Source organism: Zalophus californianus, chromosome X, assembly GCF_009762305.2.
Source record: "Zalophus californianus isolate mZalCal1 chromosome X, mZalCal1.pri.v2, whole genome shotgun sequence".
Taxonomy (NCBI): Eukaryota; Metazoa; Chordata; class Mammalia; order Carnivora; family Otariidae; genus Zalophus; species Zalophus californianus.
Window position 1 is genome coordinate 13,485,922 of NC_045612.1, and position 8,177 is coordinate 13,494,098.

General features: G+C 40.8%; 1 pseudogene; it reads left to right on the plus strand.

Annotated features, from left to right (window-relative positions):
• The first annotated feature begins 6,598 nt into the window (after positions 1-6,598).
• Positions 6,599-6,981, plus strand: LOC113931280 (annotated as a pseudogene).
• Positions 6,982-8,177: the final 1,196 nt, after the last annotated feature.

Genomic DNA, 8,177 nt, shown 5'->3' on the forward strand with positions numbered 1-8,177 from the left:
TTGAGAAGTTATTTGTAGATCTTGGATATCAGCCCTTTGTCTGTAGTGTCATTTCCAAATATCTTCTCTCATTTTGTGGGTTGCCTCTTTGTTTTGTTGACTGTTTCCTTTGCTGTGCAGAAGCTTTTTATCTTGATGAAGTCCCAAAAGTTCATTTTTGCTTTTGTTTCACTAGCCTTTGGAGATGTATCTTGAAAGAAGTTGCTGTGACCGATGTCAAAAAGGTTACTGCCTATGTTCTCCTCTAGGATTTTGATGGATTCCTGTCTCACATTGAGGTCTTTCATCCATTTTGAGTTTAGCTTTGTGTATGATGTTAGAGAATGGTCGAGTTTCATTCTTCTGCATGTGGCTGTCCAATTTCCCCAGCACCATTTATTGAAGAGACTGTCTTTTTTTCTGTCGCATATTTTTTCCTGCTTTGTCGAAGATTATTTAACCATAGAGTTGAGGGCCCATATCTGGGCTCTCTATTCTGTTCCATTGGTCTATATGTCTGTTTTTGTGCCAGTACCATGCTGTCTTGGTGATCACAGCTTTGTAATATAGCTTGAAATCGGGCAACGTGATGCCCCCAGCTTTGCTTTTCTTTTTCAACATTTCCTTGGCCATTCAGGTTCTTTTCTGATTCCATACAAATTTTAGGATTGTTTGTTCCAGCACTTTGAAAGACGTCATTGGAATTTTGATCGGGATGGCAATGAACGTATAAATTGCTCTGGGTAGCATAGACATTTTAACCATGTTCATTCTTCTGATCCATGAGCATGGAATATTTTTCCATCTTTTTGTGTCTTCTTCAATTTCTTTCATGAGTGTTCTGTAGTTCCTAGAGTATAGATCCTTTACCTCTTTGGTTAGGTTTATTCCGAGGTATCTTATGGTTTTTGGTGCTATTGTAAATGGAATTGTTTCTCTAATTTCTCTTTCTACAGTTGCATTGTTAGTGTATAAGAAAGCCACTGATTTCTGTGCATTGATTTTGTATCCTGCCACATTGCTGATTTGCTGTATGAGTTCTAGTAATTTGGGGATGGAGTCTTTTGGGTTTTCCACATAAAGTATCATGTCATCTGAGAAAAGAGAGTTTGACTTCTTCTTTGCCAATTTGAATACCTTTTATTTCTTTTTGTTGTCTGATTGCTGTTGCTAGGACATCTAGTACTATGTTCAACAATAGTGGCAAGAGTGGGCATTCCTTATCATGTTCCTGATCTTAAGGGAAAGGCTCTCAACTTTTCCCCATCAAGGATGATATTCGCTGTGGGTTTTTCATAGATGGATTTTATGAACTTGAGGAATGTTCCCTCTATCTCTATACTCTGAAGAGTTTTAAACAAGAAAGGATGCTGTATTTTGTCAAATTCTTTTTCTGCATCAATCGAGAGGACCATATGGTTCTTCTCTCTCATTAATGTGTTCTATCACACTGATTTAGTTGCGAATGTTGAACCACGCTTGCATCCCAGGGATAAATCCCACTTGGTTATGGTGGATGATCCTTTTAATATATTGTTGGATCCTATTAGCTAGGATTTTGTTGAGGATTTTGGAATCCATATTCATCAGGGATATTGGTCTGAAATTCTCCTTTTTGATGGGGTCTTTGCCTGGTTTGGGGATTAAGGTAATGCTGGCCTCATAGAATGAATCTGTAAGTTTTCCTTCTGTTTCTATTTTTTGAAACAGCTTCAGGAGAATAGGTATTATTTCTTCTTTGAATGTTTCGTAGAATTCCCCAGGGAATCCATCAGGCCCTGGACTCTTGTTTTTTGGGAGGTTTTTGATCACTGCTTCAATCTCCTTACTGGTTATTGGCCTATTCAAGTTGTCAGTTTCTTCCTGTTTCAGTCTTGGGAGTTTATAGGTCTCCAGGAAGGCATCCATTTCATCCAGATTGCTCAGTTTATTGGCATATAGTTGTTGATAATAATTTCTAATAAATGTTTCTATATCCTTGGTGTTAGTCGTGATCTCTCCCCTTTCATTCATAATTTAATTAATTGGGATCCTTTCTCTTTTCTTTTGGATAAATCTGGCCAGTGGTTTATTGATCTTATTAATTCTTTCAAAGAACCAACTTCTAGTTTCGTTGATCTGATCTACTGTGTTTCGGGTTTCTAATTCATTGATCTCTGCTCTAATCTTAAATATTTCTCTTCTAATGCATGGCTTAGGCACTGTTTGTTGCTTTTTCTCTAGTTCTTTAAGGTGTACAGTTAGTTGGTGAATTCGGGATTTTTCTATTTTTTTGAGTGAGGCTTGGATGGCTATGTATTTCCCCCTTAGGACCACCTTTGCCGTATCCATTAGGTTTTGGACCGATGTGTTTTTGTTCTTATTGGTTTCCATGAATTGTTTAAGTTCTTCTTTGATTTCCTGGTTGACCCAAACATTCTTGAGCAGAGTGGTCTTTAGCTTCCAAGTGTTTGAATTTCTGCCAAATTTTTTCTTGTGATTGAGTTCCAGTTTTAAAGCACTGCGGTCTGAGAATATGCAGGGAATAATCTCAATCTTTTGGTATCGGTGGAGACCTGATTTGTGACCCAGTATGTGGTCTGTTCTGGAGAAAGTTCCATGTGCGCTCGAGAAGAATGAGTATTCTGTTGTTTTAGGGTGGAATGTTCTGTATATATCTATGAGGTCCATCTGATCCAGTGTGCAATCAAAGCTCTTGTTCCCTTGTTGATTTTCTGCTTAGATGATCTGTCTATTGCAGAGAGTGGAGTATTGAGGTCTTCTACAATTAACGTATTGTTATCAGTATGACTCTTTATTTTGGTTAACAGTTGGCTCATGTAGATGGCTACTCCCATGTTGGGAGCATAGATATTTACAATTGTTAGATCTTGTTGTTGGATAGACCCTTTAAGAATGATATAGTGTCATGAAAAAGTGCTCAACATCGCTCGGCATCAGGGAAATCCAAATCAAAACCTCAATGAGATACCACCTCACACCCGTCAGAATGGCTAGAATTAACAAGTCAGGAAACGACATCCCCTTGGCGGGGATGTGGAGAAAGGGGAACCCTCCTACACTGTTGGTGGGAATGAAAGCTGGTGCAGCCACTCTGGAAAACAGTATGGACGTTCCTCAAACAGTTGAAAATAGAGCTACCATACGATCCAGCAATTGCACTACTGGGTATTTACCCCAAAGATACAAATGTAGGGATCCGAAGGGGTACGTGCACCCCAATGTTTATAGCAGCCATGTCCACAATAGCCAAACTGTGGAAAGAGCCAAGATGTCCATCGACAGATGAATGGATAAAGAAGCTGTGGTATATATACACAATGGAATATTATGCAGCCATCAAAAGGAATGAGATCTTGCCATTTGCAATGACATGGATGGAACTGTAGGGTATTATGCTGAGTGAAATAAGTCAATCAGAGAAAGACATGTATCATATGACCTCGCTGATATGAGGAATTTTTAACCTCAGGAAACAAACTGAGCGTTGCTGGAGTGGTGGGGGGTGGGAGGGATGGGGTGGCTGGGTGATAGACATTGGGGAGGATATGTGCTATGGTGAGCACTGTGAATTGTGCAAGACTGTTGAATCACAGATCTGTACTTCTGAAACAAATAATGCAATATATGTTAAGAAAAAAAAGAAGAAGATAGCAGGAGGGGGAAGAATGAATGGGAGTAAGTCGGGGGGGGAGACGAACCATGAGAGACGATGGACTCTGAGAAACAAACTGAGGTTTCTAGAGGGGAGACGGGTGGGGCAATGGGTTAGCCTGGTGATGGGTATTAAAGAGGGCACGTTCTGTGTGGAGCACTGGGTGCTATGCACAAACAATGAATCATGGAACACTACATCAAAAACTAATGATGTAATGTATGGTGATTAACATAACAATAAAAAAATTTAAAAAAAGGAAAACAACAAAAGAATGATATAGTGTCCTTCTGTGTCTCTTACTACAGACTTTAGTTTAAAATTCAATTTTCTGATATAAGAATTGCTATACCAGCTTTCTTTTGAGGTCCGCTGGCATGGAAGATGGATCTCCATCCCTTCACTTTCAGCCTGGATGTATCTTTAGGTTCACAATGAGTCTCTTGTAGACAGCATATGGATGGGTCCTATCTTTTTATCTGATCTGCAACCCTGTGCCGTTTTATGGGAGCATTTAGGCCATTCACATTGAGAGTGATTACTGAAAGATATGAATGTATTGTCATCATGTTGCCTGTGAAGACCTTGTTTTTAAAGATTGTCCCTGTAAATTTCTGTTGTATATCACTCTTGGGGTCTTTCCCTTTTTTAGAGCCCCCCTTAATATTTCTTGCAGGGCCGGCTTAGTATATTCTTTCAGTTTCTGCCAGTCTTGGAAGCTCTGCATCTCTCCATCCATTCTAAATGACAGCCTTGCCAGGTAAAATATTCTTGGCTGCATGTTCTTCTCTTTTAATACCCTGAATATGTCTTGCCAGGCCTTTCTGGCTTGCCAGGTCTCTGTGGATAGGTCTGATGTTATTCTGATATTCTCCCTCTGTATGTAAGGAATCTCTTCCCCCTAACTGCCCTTAAGATGGTTTCCTTGGTTCTACGATTTGCGAGTTTTACTATTACATGCCGGGGTGTTGGCCTGTTTTCCTTGATCTTGAGAAGGGTCCTCTCTGCCGCTAGGACACGAATGTTTGTTTCATTCCCCAGGTTAGGGAAGTTCTCAGCTACGATTCACTCAAATATATCTTCCAGTCCTCTCTCTCTCTCCACTCCCTCTGGGATGCCAATATTTCTGACATTGGAACGTTTCATGGAGTCACATATTTCTCTGATTCTATTTTCGTGGAGTCTGAGTTGTTTTTCCCTGGCCTCCTCTTTTCCCTTTTTATCTATTAAATTGTCTTCCAGGTCACTAATTTGTTCTTCTGCCTCATTTACCCTAGCTGTTAGATTTTCTAGATTAGATTGGATCTCATTGATAGCATTTTTAAGTTCTGCCAATTTAGCTTTCATTTCTGCCCTTAGAAACTCTATGTTGCCATTAATTGATTTCTCCATTCTAGCTATTGTCTTCACAATTGCTAGCCTGAATTCCATCTCCAACATCTTGGTTATATCTGAATCCATTTGTAAATCTGTGGCCTAAGTCATAATCTCTGAGTCTTTCCTATTTTGGGGTTCCTCCTCCTAGTCATTCTGTTGAGGGGTGGTTGAGGGAATGTACAGAGTCCAAATTATTGACCACAACCCAAGCAAGGTGCACCTGTATTCTAGGGACCTTAGGGTTGCTGGCCTCTTGTTCTCCCAGTCTGTCTTCTGGTGGAGGGGCCTGCCACACTGTTACTCAGGCAACCCTGTTTGGGCAGAGTTGCCCTGCCTCCTGTGGTGGGGGATGGACTCAGTGAAAACCGGTTTGGGGGGGCTTTTGTTCTCTGGCGGCTTTCCCTGGTGGCTTTCTGTGTCTCTTCCAAGAGTCAGAACAGAAGAGACCGTTTCCAACCCTCTGCCTCAGAGCAAAGAGATCACAGTCTGTTCTTCAGTGAGCTCTCCAGGCCACACTGTCTCCATTTCTGTCTGTGCTGCTATAAACTGCAGTGTCCTGGGTTGTGTGCCCCTCAGCAGCGCTCCCAGTCCTCTCCTCCAGGTCTGGTCATGTCTCTGCCCTTTGTGCTTCTAAAGCCCCCAGCCGCCCCCAGTTCACAGTCTTGGCCCTGCCGCTCCAGTTTCCATTCAGGGGGCTACCCTAAAGTCCTTTCCCCGCTGCTACCAGACTGCGAGTCTGTGCCCCGTCCCCAGCGTGGGAGGCTATCGCTCACCAGCAGTGTAGGATCCCCATGGCCAGGTTCCCTCCCGCTGCCGTTTATCCTCCAATATCTGCCCGTGGAATCATGGCTCCCCACTTCGAACCTCGAAACCAATCACCTGCAATATTCTGTTTGTGGAGATCCAGATCTGTCTTCTTACATCTCAGCCTGATTTCGTGGGTGTTCAGAGTGGTCTGGTAGATATCCAGCTCAATTCCAGGGACTGATTGGAATAAGGTCCCCTACCATCTTTTCCCCCTCCTCAGAAGGATAGCCTTCTTAACAGACAGTGCTGGAGCAATTAGACATCCATAGGCAAAAAAACAAAACAGAAACTTTCTCATAAATCTCAAACTCTAATACAAATATTAGCTCAAAATGTGTCACAGACTTAAATGTAAAACATAAAAACTATAAAACTTTTAGAAAAATCATAGGAGACAATCTTTGGGAACTAGGGCTAGGCAAAGAGTTCTTAGATTTGATATCAAAGCATGATTCCTAAAAGGAAAAATAGAAAAATTTAACCTCATCAAAATGAAAAATTTTTTTCTTTGAGAGTCTATGTGAAGAGGATGAGAAATAAATTATGGGCTGGGAGAAGATATTTGCAAACAATGTATCTGACAAAGACTAGTACTAAGAATATATAAAGAGATCTCAAAACTCAGCACTAACAGAACAAATTATAAAATGATGGGGAGACCCGATGAAGAGATATTTCACCAAAGTGGATACATAGATGGCAAATAAGTCCATGAAAAGATGTTCAACATCATTAGCCATCAAAGAAATGCAAATTGAGCTTCCTTTCCAACCAGGGCCCGGCAGAATGGCTCCCGCGAAGAAGGGTGGTGAGAAGAAGAAGGACCGTTCTGCCATCAACGAAGTAGTGACCAGAGAATACACCATCAACATTCACAAGCGCATCCATGGAGTGGGTTTTAAGAAGCGTGCCCCTCGGGCACTCAAAGAGATCCGGAAATTTGCCATGAAGGAGATGGGAACTCCAGATGTGCGCATTGACACCAGGCTCAACAAAGCTGTCTGGGCCAAAGGAGTAAGGAATGTTCCATACCGTATCTGTGTGCGGTTGTCCAGAAAACGTAATGAGGATGAAGATTCACCAAACAGCTCTACACACTGGTTACCTATGTACCTGTCACCACTTTCAAAAATCTACAGACAGTTAATGTGGATGAGAACTAATCGCTGATTGTCAAATAAAGATATAAAACTGCAAAAAAAAAAAAAAGAAATGCAAATTGAAACCAAAATGAAGTAGACTACACATCTATCAGAGTGGCTAAAATAAAAAATAGTTACAGTACCAAGTGTTGGTGAGGATTCAGAGAAACTAGATCACTCATGCCTTTCTGAGAAAATGTAAAATGTTACAGCCACTCTGGAAACTAATTTTGCAGAGTCTTAATGCAGTTATCATATGACCCAACAAGGGCATCTTAGGCCTTTATCCCAGAGAAATGGAAAATTTGTGTTTTTTTAAAAAAGATTTTATTTATTTGAGAGAGCAAGAAAGAGAGAGAACAGAGAGAAAGTGAGAGGGAGAGACAGACTCCCCACTGAGCAGAGAGCCCAATGCAGGGCTTGACCCCAGGACCTGAGATCATGACCTGAGCCAAAGGAAGATGCTTAACTGACTGAGCCACCCAGGTGCCCCGGAAATTTTATGTTTATACAAAAATCCATACACAAATGTTCATAGCTGCTTTATTCTTCTATAATCAGATGTATTATTCTATTGTACAACTGGCCCACCCCAGCTTTAGTCTTAATAGACAGAAACTGGAAACAGCCCAGATCATCTTCAAAAAGTGAATGGTTAAAAAAAACTGTGGTATGTATATCCATACTATGGAATACTGTTCTCAACAATAAAAAGGAATCATCTATTGATACATGCAATAACTTGGATGAATCCCCAGGAAATTATGCTGAGTGATAAAAAGCCAATCTCCAAAAGTTTAAAAAGCATGATTCCATTTATATAGCATTTCTGAAATAACAAAATGGAGGACTAATTAGTGGTTGCCAGTGATTAGGGTTGAAGGAGGAGGCAGCAGGAGAGAGGTGAGTGTGATTATAAAGGGAAACAGGAGGGATCATTATGTTGTTGGAACTGTTGAGTATGTTGAGTTTTGTGATGGATACATGAACCTATACCAGAGGGAAAAATGTATAGAAGTAAATAGAGAACACACACACACACACACACACACACACACACACACACAAATGAGGATCAGTAAAACTGGGGTAATTTGGGTAAGATTGGTGGATTATATCAATGTCAATATCCTGGTTGTGATATTATACTATAGTCTGCAAAATGTTGCCATGTGGGTAAACTGGGCAAAGCGAGTAAGTGATCTCTCTGTATTATT